Here is a 13,025-nt window from a genome sequence, read left to right on the forward strand (position 1 = left end):
GCCCGACCAGTGGGGCACCGCTGGAGTCAGCTAGAAGTTTTGTCCGGAGACAGAGTGAAATTGAGGAAACTCGTAGGTAGGTGAACTAACGCTCCACCCAGAGTGCAAGGGTCAAGTCAAGTATGCCAAACCTTCAAGTGGCCTATGCTGCAGAGAAAGGCAAGACCCCCAGTCTCCTGTATTACTGCCAGTTTGATCCCATGGAAAATTCCTTCCCATCCTCAAATACGGTTATCAGTCAGCCCCTGGGCATGTGGGTGGGCATCAGTGAGACATCTGGGGGAGAATTCTCTGTAGATAGAGCCTTCCCCGTCTCTGGCCATTGGAGATAGTTGCTGCTAGCAGTTACCGATTGGCTGCACGATATTGTAAGCAATCTCATCGTCCCACTGTAGGCAGGCCCAGCTCTTCCCTGACCCTCTCTCCCACAGAAGAAGGCAGAGGAATTGCCTTCTTTTGCCCGGAAGGCAGGACACGCTACTTGATTTGCTTGCTTTTCCTCACCCATAGGAGCTTATCTTAAAACTGCTCACTGGAGGTGGAGTGGTACAGTGGCAAAAAACACTAACAGTGTGGGAGGCAGAATTCCAGCAATGTGGAATGACGTAAAGTATGACCACCACTGGCCTATGGTTTGGTGATCACACAAACGGTGAAACTGAGGAACGGTCCCAGAGCCAAAGCCCTTCTCCTCCAAACCTCAGGAAGGTCAGAACCACATGTGGAATCTTCTCTTTCTAGTGGGTGAAACCAAAACCTCGCCACCTTAGGTAGGGATCAGAATTGGATTTTGTGGCTTGGGACCTGTCTTGATTATATGCCGTCTTATGGAACAAACCTCCACTAGTTTACAGCAAACAAGCAAAAATTCTGACAAGCCATCAGCGTGAAAGTTAAATCTGCAAATGCAACAATGGAAAAACAACACAAACCCTCTTTCAGGAGCTCTAAACGAGGAAGGTTTCTTTATGCAACTCACCATTTAAACAGGCAAACAGGAAGCCTGATGAGATGCACTGAGAAGCAATTTGGCATCATGGGACTCCAGAAAGTTACCCATAGCTTAGATTGCCAACTTGTTAGGATGAGAGTGGTCTTTTTGCTCTATGTTTGCACAACACCTTTAGGCTGAGGTCCAGATCCACCACTGTGACTCCTCGCCATTATGGGAATACAACTAATAAATAACAACCATATTAGTCTGTCTAGCTGCTGACTCTTACTAGAAAAAGAACGTGTGAAGAAAGATAAACTTTTTCCTAGTTTTCCAGTTCAAGTGCCTGAGGAACAGACTAGATGTGGGCAGTTTCAGCATTTACCAAGTGCTGGAGTTATACTAGCAAGACATGACTGACTGATTCTAGTGGTGTAATGAAGCCAGTGCATGGCAGGGCCACTATAACAGGTTTCAATTGTCCTGGAGTGGTGGTGTTATGAATACAGTGTGTTAACGGGGTGATTGTAGCATTTGTTGATTAGGATTATGGAAGCACTGTTAGGATGTTATTGTATTGCTGGGTGATTATACCTTGGTTCAATGATATTATATGGTCCAGCACAGAATCAAAGACTGAGTAACTTTAACTGCCAGAGAAGTGCAATAACATCTTTGAATGGCTGGTGTACATTTTGTATGAAAATAGAAGTTATAAAATAAACGGAGCTAATGCTCAGAGGGTGTATTTCTTTTTAACACGGGTTTGACATGTCTACTAGCTGGCTGAAATGTTCAGTGTGAGTGGAGAATTTTAAAGGCATTTCATAATTAAGCTTGTCTATAAAGAACAATATTTATTCTATAACAATATCCTCAGCAGTGCTTCATGCTGCACAAGACTTAAATCTAATTCCTGTCTTGGGGAAAGCGGACATCTTAAAGCTGAAATACATGATGCCTTATGTTGAACTCACATAGTGCTTCAGGGTTTTCTCAAAATTCTTCCCTAATGGGAAAGGGATATATCAGCGTTCCACAGAACCAACTGGCGTTCTGTGGTTGTCCATAGCAACACCACTGCATTAGGCTCTTTTCGTGTGAGATGTGTTAAGTGAGTTTGAGATCCTGTGTCTTATTGATCCCCCCTAAGAAGCATAGATTGGTTCGAACTGCCTTCCCTAATGCATCCCTGGTTCTCCTCCTTGGCTCGGGTAGGTTCCTTGCCAGTCAATTTACAAACAAAATGGAGAAATGGATAAAAGTCGTGGTCTGCCCACAGATAAGTTGCCTACAGAACACTGGGCTAACTGAGGCCTTTAAATTGCCTGCAGTGTATGGCGGGATGAACTCTGCTTACAAGAGGCTCAGCCAAGCCGGGAGCTGAGCACGCTGACCCCCCGATCCAGCAAACCACTTAAACATATGTTTAACTATAAGCATATGCATAGTCTGATTCAAGCTAATAGGCATCAATTTAAACATGTGTTTAAGAGATCTGCTGGATGGGGGCCATATTTCTCAGCAGCTCACAAGGTCAATCCCTTTTGTAAGCAAATGAAAAAAAAATGGATACAAATAAATATCCGTATTGTGGTGCAGAGGCTGGAATGTATCAGGGCCTCACTTGCCAGGGTGGCAGGAACAGAAAGAAGGGTGTGTCAATTATAAAGAATCACAGAAACCAACTTTCTTCTGACACTGAACAAGGAACTTTCTCCAGCTAAGGAAAACCTCATTAAAGCCCCCATCTGTCACTGCCAAGCTTGTCTGGAGCCTGCTCCAGCTGGGCTTGTTCTTGCCCCACTCCTCACTGCTGCATTAAATCAACCATACACCTATCTGGGAAGAGGAGAGGATGGCCTTGTTCAGGCACTGGGCTGGAACCTGGGAGAGCTGGCTTCAGTTCCTGGCTCTGCCAGAGCCTGCCTTAGGGTGCTTAATCTCTCTGCGCTTCCTCTCCCTTCTTTGAAATAGCAATACCTGTCCTTCCATTGACTTCTTACCTAGACTGTAACTCTTTGGGACTGGGACTCACTCTTAGCTGGTCAGTAAATCCCTTCGCACTGTGACACCCTGATCTTGGGGCCTCTAGGCCACACTGCAATATCAATAGCCCAAGGCGGGAAATAAGAAAGCCCTGGGAGCAAGTTTCTGATGCTTTTTGGGGTCTCTGGTGGCAACTTTGGTAAGATGCCAATGGATTAGGTGGGCAATAGAGACTGAACTGACAGTCATCCCATTGTGGTCCCACCAGGACAGAGTGGAGGAAATGTTCACTGGAGACTCTGTGGCCACAGAACAGATTTTATCCACAAGATAGGCAGGCATCAGCTGCCTGCTTGAGATCTCCAAGATGAAAACCACACTGAAACAGAGCAATCGCGGTAAGCAGGACTGGCCCTCGACCAACAGATGCCCGAGGCTAGGAGCATCGTCAGCACTCCCGCGCTACCATTTATCAGACTTTCAGACACTGTTATTTTTCATGTGTTTGCAGCCCATTTCCCAATTTCGATGTATGATCTGCCCGCACATTTCATCCTTCTTCTATGAGACAATAAATGTGCACACTAGGGTCTGTAAGATGGTGTTTCTTTCTCACTGACTGGCTGGAGATGCCTGGAGCCTGCACCCTGAGGGCGCCGCTGACAACGTTCTGGACAGGTTGAGGAAAATGTCTTTCTCAGAATGTCCAGAATGTTCCATGAGATTCTAGGAAGCTCCAGGACATTCTAGGAGGCTAGTGAAATATGACTCTGCAGGTGGAAAACCCAAATCATGTTGGAGTTCATTTACCCTTTTGTTACTAGGAACAAACACAGGTCCCCATGCTCAGCACCCCACCAACCCTGCCACTGCAGGGAGTTGCCTGGCCCTAAATCTGGTCCCAACTGTAAGTCACAGGAAGGCCTATTATTGGCTGGAGCACACAATGGAGGTGTCGGCCCAGCTTACCTGCAGGATACCGCTGTCACATTTCCAGTTACACCTTGACTTGTCTGTTTCCTTTTGGTCAAAACAGGAAATTTTTTTATTCTTCCAACACTCTGGGCTGCCTGCTCCATATTGGCCCCTTGGACTTGGATGGGGAAGGCTCTGACATGACTATGGCTCCTAAGCTGGTAGCATATCCATGGTCAAAGCGTTGGCTGACATGGGGCTTCGACAATAGGGCTGACTCACAGAGCCAAGACCAGCCCTGACTCACTCCCTGCATAACCCAATGGCAAATGCACGTGTCCAAAATTTTGTAGGGCCACATAAATCAGGGTTGCATTTTGCCTGGAACCTTCTTGAGTACATCTCAAGAAACTAGAAATCCCTGACCAGTTCCAGCAGCTTTGGGGAGCCATCAGTTAGGGAATAGATCAGCCTACGGGGAAGTTGCTTCCAAGTTGCCCCATCAGTTATGGGTTGGTCTGTCTCTCTCGGGATGTACGTGATTTTAATGCCCATCCTCAGCTAGTCTCTGTGCTGGTATTTGCTCCTCCCGCCATTTACGGTCTTCAAAAAACCTAAGCAAGAGTTCAGCAAGTCAAAGCAACTGATATAATCTGCTCCTGTTGTGGCAGAAGAAAGCCCTGGTGTCATGAGAACACTTTACTCCTTTCTGCTGTGCTCCCTGCATCTCCTGTCTACTGTCCCTTTCTTACCTCCCCCTGTAAATCCACGCTTAATGGAAGGCCTACCTAAATGAGGTCACTCTAAACCAGGATGACTTCTAGTTGAGTCAGTGGAAACCTGTCCTGGACCATGAGACATTTCACCAGTGGCTGTGCCATATTTGTGTTGTTTTATTATGTGTTCCCATCATGAGTAGTGGCTGATGGGGAAGAGGAAGAGGAGACCTGGCTGGTTCTCAACCCAGTGGAGAAACACTCTCAAGGAAGCCAGGTCCATGCGCTATTTCTGCTTCCAGATCTTCACATACCGGGGGAGTCTGCTGCTGGGCTTCTCTGGAGAGACCAGATCTTCTGGCTTTGAAGAGCGCGGTGGGAGGGGAAGCTGGCTGCAGGATTTTGTGCCACCACATCGACGCCTCACCAATTTCAGCCGGTCTCGGGAGGGAGACGGCCCCACTTCCTCCCCACGTGGATGCCCTTCTGGGCAGGCGGCTGGCCTAGTGGGAGGTGGAAGCTGTGCCGAAAGGGGCATCTCGGTGCATGGGGCAAGGTGCCCCTTGCCCTCTCGCTCCACACCCATCGCTGCCAGGCTGTGCTTTATGTAGCTGCGGATGAGGAGGGAGAAGTTTTCCAGGAAAGGCTCCAAGTCCACATCGGGCCATCTCTGCTTGTATTTGTACAGCTCCTCCAGGCCCTCCCGAGCATTGTCCTTGGAGCCAATCTTCTGAAAGATGGCAGCCAACATGTCGTTGACTTTGCCCTTGGCCACCTTGTCAGCTGCATGACCGACCTCTGTATCGGTCTCGTTGGCTGCCTGCAGGCTGGAAAGCCTCATCGCCCTGCAAAGGTGAGCCTCCAGCTCCGACTCTCCTCTGTTCTCAATCAGGGTGAGGTGGTCCAGAATTTCAGGCCCCGTCAGCCTGCTCAGGGTGTGCAGCAGAGTTTTCAGGGCTCTCAGGGGGAATGGGCTTGGGCACTGCTTCAGTTTCGCTGTGGGGAGCGCCTTCAGGAAGAGGTGGACGTCCAGCAGCAGCTGGTCCAGGTTGAGGGTGCCGATAGTTCGAGGGAGAAGCTGCGTGATTCTCCACAGACACTTGGCCACCAGCTCGGGGAACTTGGTTGGGCCGGCGGAAGCCGTCAAGCTGTCCTGGAGCAGGGAGAGCAAGGCACTGAAAATTCTGGTCTGGTCCGACTGCTCCAGCACCTTTTTCATGAGGAGATTGATGGACCCGATGACCTCTCGCTCTGCCTCCTGGTCCTCCACCGGGGAATCCAGCATCAAGGTGATGAGGCTGTGAAGCAGGTCCTTCAACACCCCTGTGGAGGCCTCCCGGGCCAGGCTGTCCGCCTGGAACAGCAGCAGCATGTTGCGGAGGATGCAGCCGTACAGCTGAGTAACTTGGTCCTTCCCCAGTTTCTCCTCCCCCACCTGCAGCCGGTGGATGTAGCGGAGTTGCCGCAAGGTGGCTATGAGAAACTGGTTGATGTGTCCAGACATGGCTTCCGCCTTGTCCTCCTGCTTCAGGATCTCGTCGATCTGCGCCAGGGCCTGGATGATGGTGTCGACATCGCCGCTGGCCACGTGGTGGATGATGAAGTTGATGATGGAGGCGACGTTGCCGTGCATGCCGTTGGGGTGCAGAGAGGCAGAAGGGGCCTGGGGCTCCGGGATCGCACCTGGCTGAGTGATGGCAGCCAATGAGGGACTGCTGCACTGGACGGGGCTGTGTACATTCTCAGCCTCCTCTACCTCCAGCTGGATGGCCTGGGGAGTTGCCTGTGGCCTCTCCACCTCAGTTCCCAGGATGTGGCCGTGCCTGGGTTTGGTGGCTGTGCTCGCCACTGTTTCCAGGTGGCTGTTAGCGCTGGTGCTCGGAGCATGCCTCGGTCCCTCCTTGGCCTGCTTGGCCAGAGAAGCAGCCTGCCTGTGACCTGCATCTTCCAGGCCTCCTTCTAGCACCCTCATGAGTTTCTCTGAAAGGTTCCCCATCAGCTTGAGCACCCTTTCCCCATGCGTGCGGTGAGCAGCCGCAATGACGTTTACAGCAGCATTGTGGATGGTGGGGTTTTGGTCTCCGATGAAGGCAGCTATCACCCTGAAGGCTTTGCCAGGGCTTGGCTGGCACACATCTATGCCATAGGCTTTGATCAAATACCCCACCTGGGCGAGGCATCCTGCCTGCTGCTTGGTGTTCTTGGACCTGAGCCCTTCCATGAGGAAGCTGAACATCTTCCTCTCTGGGTAGACCCAGCAGGCCCTCTTCAAAACAGCGTGCACCTCCCTGAGGATAACGTCTTTTGTCTCCCCCAGCTTCATGACCAGGTAGGGGAGGAAAGATGTTGCCTCATCCTCGCTCAGCTGGTATTTCTCCCGGCTCAGCAAGGCGAGCAGCAGCTTGAGGTACTCCAGGCTCTTCGTCAGAACCCAGGTGTTGTTGTCGAAGAACCGCAGGCTGAGCCACTTCAGAATCAGGTCCAGGCAGCTGATAAGCCCCTCCTTCTCTGTCTCCAGGTGCTTGACCAGGACGGCCAAGGCTCTGATGTGGTGCTGGAAGCTGGCATGAAACATCTCTTCCTGCAGCCAGTTGGAGACGCAGGTGCACATCTGAGCCTTCAGCTGTTCTGTGTACTTGTTGCTGGGGGCAGCAAAATTCCACCTCAGCACCTTCTGCTCCTGCTTGTCCTTCGCCCTCTGCTCTTTCCCCTTGGGGGCAATGATAAAAATGGGCCCCAGCGTGTCGGCACTGTCCTTGGGGCTGGTCTTTATAGACACCTTCTTCCACTCTGGCACACCCTTGACTTTCAGGGCAGCCTCCCCTGATGTGGCATCTTGGGGTCTGAGCTTCTGCTCTAGGGTGCTGCTGGACACCAGCTCTCCAGCAGGTGCTGGGGAAGGAGAGGCTGATCCCAGGTGGGATGTGGTTGAGGCTGAGGCAAAGGCTGGGATGGCTGTGACCCTTGGCATCCTGGAAGGCAACTTAGCAGGAATGGTGAATTTGGCAAGAGAGTTGGCTTTGGCTGCCTCCAGCATGGCCACAATATGCTCCTGGGTCACAGGCTGCAGCTGGCTCGTGACTTTGGCCATCTTCTCAAAGCCAAGATGCATCAAGAAGAAGGGCAGGGCTTCCCGGGCCACCTGTTGCACGTCACTGTTGCGCTCTCCCAAGCAGGAGTAGAGGTGGGGCACACCCCTCAGCAGGTCTGAAGGGGCAGCCCGGAGACCAGGCAGCTTCTCAGCCAGCCAGCCCAGCAGCTCTTGCCTTTGGTAAGAGTTTTCCTCTCTCAGCTCCTCAGATGTTTCCTCCCCCTCCAGCCAGTCCTTCGTGCAGAGCTGCTCGGCCCAGGCGTTCAGGGCCCTAAGGGCTGCTGCTCGCACGTTGCTGTTGCTGTCCCTGAAGAGGGCAGCCAGGGGGAGGCCCAGCTCCCTTATGTGCTGTTTGATGTTTGGACCCATGGCGTGGGCCAGTTGCTGAAGGATTCCCAGGGCCTGCTGCACCAGGGCTGTGTTGGGGTCCTGAAGACAAGCCCTCAGGGCAGCTGGGAGGTCTCCCACCTTTGGCTGGATGAGCCTGGTGTTGCTGAGGATACCAGCCACCTCCTCCAGGCCCTCCTTCCGGATCGTCCAGCTCTTGTCCTGTATCTTTGCCACCAGTGCTGAGGTGATCCTGTCACTGATATCCACAGCTTCAGTCCTGCCATGGTCTTGGGGGTCCCCTCCCTTCCCCTCATCCCCGCTGCCCCTGCACTGCTTGGAGTTTCCCCGGGTGGGAGCAGAAGGGCTCTGGCCCTTCATCTTCTCCAGCTCTGCATCTATCTGGGAGAGAAGGAGCAGCGTCTCGCCCTCAAAGAATGCTCTCAGAGGGGCTCCCACATACAGTGACATGGTCCCCAGCAGGGTGAAGGCAGAGGCCCGGACATCTGGGTGAGCACAAGCCAGGGCCACCTTTGTGGTGCTGACCAAGGCCTTGACCTCCATGCCAGTGAAGCCGAACTCTGTGATGGCATTTGCCAGCCAGTTCAGGGCTTCCGCCTGGGTTCTGGGATGGTTCTGCGAGAAAGCCAATGATATGACCTTCGTGGCAGTCCACGGCAGCGCACATGCCTCTGCGATGGCGGTCAGGGCTCCTTTGGCATCCCTGCTGCAGATGACATCCCCGACCATCCCCACCAGGCCAGCTAAGACGACCTGAGCTGATGTCCTGGAAAAGTTTCCTTTTTGAGCAATCAGGGTGATGAGGTGAAGCTTTTTCTGCATCACCGGCAGTTTGGTTTCCTCCCAGCCATGATGTTTCTCCAGCAGCCTCACCAGGGCCTGGCAGGGCATTTTGCTGGCCTCCATTTCTTCCACAGCCTTCTGAAAGGCCTCCATGCCAGAGAACCTCTCCTTCCAGTTGCAGCTGGCCAGCCGTTGGATGCAGGAGGCCGGAAGGACAGCTGCTGCTTTTTCCTCACATGATTCTTCTGAGAGCTCCAGTTCAAACATGTTGCCGGTGTTGATTTGTGTTTCCTGTGGGTGCCCAAACCTCCTGCACCATCAGTTCTTAGGTGGGTGACCAGGCTGGGTGACAAGAGCTCCCAAAGGAGCTGCAGAGGGTGTCTGGGGTGTCCTTGCCCCGCTGCAGCCTCTGGAGGAGCTGCTGTTGTTGTAGCAGCAGCTTTGGATTCCTGGTGATGACCTGCCGTTCCTACCTGCGAGAGCTGATGAGCTCACGGCCTGAGGCCCCACAGCAGCAGATCATTGTGACATCATCCGCCCATGTTTAGTCCGGAGAAGAGAAGGTCGGGGAAGAGCCTTTGAATATGTAAGAGGCTGTCCTAAAGAGGGCAGTGATCCCCCATTCTCCAAGTCTACTGTGCTCAGACAAGGTGGAATCAGCTTAGTGTGAAACAAGGATCAGAAGGGTACCTGTGTTAGTCTGTACCCACAAAAACAACAAGTCCTGTGGCACCTTATAGACTAACAGATTTTTTGGAGCATAAGCTTTCATGGGCAAGGACCTTGCCCATGAAAGCTTATGCTCCAAAAAATCTGTTAGTCTATAAGGTGCCACAGGACTTCTCGTTGTTTTTGAAGCAAGGGAGGTTTGGGTTAGAAAATAGGGAAAACTATAGAGCAATGAAGGGCAGGAACCAGTGAGCTGGGGGGGCCATGGGATCCCTACAAAGAGGGCTGATCAGGAGGAAAGCAGAGCTCTGCTGGTTCCTTGGTGAGAGAAGCCTGGTTCTAGGTGAGATCTGAGGACAGGACAGAGCATGTTGGTGGCATCAACTCAAAAGCAGCCACACAGGGACAAGAAACATTCAGTATCAAGCTGGAGAAAGAAGGGAAAGTGGTTATTGCCACTTAACTATTGTTATTAAGTATTCCTCTCTGGAGCTAGAGGAGCAATCCTTCACACTCATGTTCCTGAAGAGCATCCCTTCGTAATGTTGCCTTGGGGACAGTGTTCCCTGTAAGCTGAGTGCTGAGGCAGCTGCCCAGGAGAGATTCAGGTACCACCTGGCTGACTGGTAGAGTGACCACACCCAGGGTTGCCTCTAACTTTTTCGTTCCATTGGGCAGAATAAATTTTGTTTCATGCACCAAGGCACGGGGGATGTGCACCACCCATAGAAACACAGGCTGCCAGCTGTGGGCACTCTGCTCTTCAGCTGGGCAGCCGCTGAATCTTTGCTGGGCAGCTGTCTCAGTGCTCAGCTTATAGGGAACACTGTCTAGAGTACCCGCAGCCAGCAGCCTGTGTTTCTATTAGTGGTGCACAAGCCCACATGCCTTGGTGCACATAACAAAATTTATTCTGACCACGGCTGTTAAAAATTGGAGGGCCCGCTGCTCCAGGACCCTAACCCTATGGAGAATGCCTGTCTGCCTTCCAGACAGACTCTGGAACGATCCACCTGGAAATGCGAGTTCCAGCTCGTTCTGTGACAGCGCAGCCCAGTCATTTTCTCTTTGGCTCCGGAGCAGATGTGAACGGTGGCTGGTCACCCTTGACGAGTTTGTAGGCTCTGTTTAATTCCGTGTGGTGGACGGGTCCTGACTGTCATCTCCCTTGTCGTGATAATGGCTGCCGCAGAGCCAGGCCTGTTCTGTTGTGAAGCCCCCAAGAGGCCCTTTGCCAGGCAGGGGCGGGATGTAGCCAACCAGTCAGAATTTAAAACCTATATTTAGTTTTACTTACGCACTTACTCAACTTTGTCGTTCCCTATGGTAATAGCAGAGCAAAGAGGACTCCATGACCTGGCCTGTTGTCTTGGGCCCTAACTAGCACCACTGACCCATCGCTGTCTTGTTCAATGAATCTAGTACACCAGTGGTTCCTAACCTGGGGTCTGCAAACCCCTGGAAGTCCACGAGGGTATAGCTGGGGGTCTGTGGAAAAAAAAGAGAGAAATAAAAAAAAAAAAGAGAGAGAGCTAAAAATGATCAGAGAAAGTGAGTTTTAAATAAATCGCAAAGTTACAATCAATGATTATTTTTAAATTAAGTCTCTTCCAATAATGTCAATAGGTGTCTGAAAATCTATGGTGTGGCCCCTTGGTTTACGTTTCTTTTTTTCATTCAATGAAGTGTCCGCAAAGGCTAGAATTGGAGTTGACAGGGATCTGAGAATGGTTTGGGGGGAGTGTGGCGGGGGATCCATACTAGTGAAAAGGTGGGGACCACTGTACAGGCTGAACCTCTCTCGTTCAGCACCCTAAGGGCCTGACGTGTGCCAGAGGAGAGAATTTGCCGGACCACAGGAGGTCGATATTGTCTAGCACATTAGCAACACGTCCCCTGCTTACTGGGCTCTTAGAAGACAGTTAGGGGTAAATAACAGCACAGAACACTGAAAGCCAGGCCTGGTAGCTGCAAACAAACTTTATGGGACCATGGGAAAGTTTGCCACACCCGTAATAAGTGGCCATCTGGCTAACTAAAATCATGCTGGATTACGGCTGTTCCCAGAGTAGAGAGTTACAGATTAGAGAGGTTGAACCTGTAGTACCCAGGAGTGTCATTCTACCACCCATCAGCCCTTTATGCAGCCCACCCAATAGACAAAGCCAGGCCATGAGCAGCACACACGTCCCCTCTCTCTAACAGCCCCTTCCTGCCAGAGCCCAGGGCGCCAGGCTAGAGCACAGCCCCAGGGCTCAGTTAATCCTAGGCTGTGTTCTGAGAATGCCAGAGGAGGGCAGTTAATGGGGCACTCCTTGTGATGTGGCCATGTGGCTGGAGGACACCCCTTCCCAAAGGGAGCCATCGAACCTCCCAGCCTAGCTCAGAGCTGAGCGAACGCTCCAGAGCTGTGTGGCAGCGACATTCACAGGCTCCAGCCTTGGTCAGGGCCCCTGCAGGCTCAAACATAGTGAGACGCAGTGTTTGACCCAAGGTGTTTGCAGTAGAAATGGTCTGTTCCCTTTCCCAGTGCCAGGGACAACACAAACTCTCTCTCTCTCTCTCTCTCACACACACACAGTTTTAACTCATGTATCTTGTCCTTTTCACATGTGCTGCTTCAGTTTTGCAGCCCCGAGAAGTGATGAAGTCCCTACAGAGGATCTTCCCTAAACCTACACTTTGCTTTGGTGCAAACAGCTGACACCATGGGGAGGAAAGGTCCTCTTGCATGTACGTGCTCAGCAGCTAAAAAGCTCTCCATTGGTTTAACCGACCTTCCCTTTGCATCTGAGCAGGTGAAACTTGCGCATTGCACCAGCCAGACGGCTTATGAAAGGGTTGTGCTGTTGCCGATGGGAAGACACAAGCTGGGCTGAGGTGTGGGGCGGAGTGGGGACTTTGGCACTCTTTGAGGAACTCTTAAGCAGGCTGCTGGGTGTGCTCCTTACCTCTCCCCTGGCTCAGCTGCACTGGCTGGTATGGAAGGAGTCGTGGGACAGTGAGAAAACCCTAATTGCAACCTACCCTTCCTTTCCACATGACACATTTTAGCAGCCCAACGTGGCCAGTGGCTCCTACCAGGACTATGGCAAGTGAGACAGGGCTGCCCTGGGCATAGGCAGGGGAAGATTCTTTTCACCCTCTCTCCCTTCGGGCTGCTCCCCCGGACCAGCTGCAGTCAGGTAAGAAAGAATGGTTCTGTGGCTCCCGCAGCCATCTGGGAGTCAGGACAACCCAGTTAAGCTCCTAGCTCTGCTACATGCTCTGTGCTGCTCTTCACCATAAGAGCACCCACCGCCATCCACAGCGGGCAGCCTGTGTGTCTATTGGCGGTGCCCAACCACACGCTCCTTGGTGAACAGAACAATATTTATTCTGCCTAGAACAGAGTGTCAATTACTTTTATTTTCATCAGCCCTGACCCACCTCTCTAGTGTAGCAAGAGAGCAGCCAGACCATGCTGTTCACTACAGCCTGGCTCCTGCAGTCCAGAGTCCTGCCTTCCCGCACCACACAACTGGGCGATCCCGGGAGAGTCATCTGGCTCTGGCTTCCTGTCTTTGCAATGGGTATAATA

At 52.0% G+C, this 13,025-nt stretch overlaps 1 pseudogene; it reads right to left on the reverse strand.

Annotated features, from left to right (window-relative positions):
- Positions 1-4,840: 4,840 nt before the first annotated feature.
- LOC142018670 (cytoskeleton-associated protein 5 pseudogene) lies at positions 4,841-9,043 on the reverse strand (annotated as a pseudogene).
- Between the last annotated feature and the right edge of the window lie 3,982 nt (positions 9,044-13,025).

This window comes from Carettochelys insculpta, chromosome 10 (genome assembly GCF_033958435.1).
Source record: "Carettochelys insculpta isolate YL-2023 chromosome 10, ASM3395843v1, whole genome shotgun sequence".
NCBI classification, from domain to species: domain Eukaryota; kingdom Metazoa; phylum Chordata; order Testudines; family Carettochelyidae; genus Carettochelys; species Carettochelys insculpta.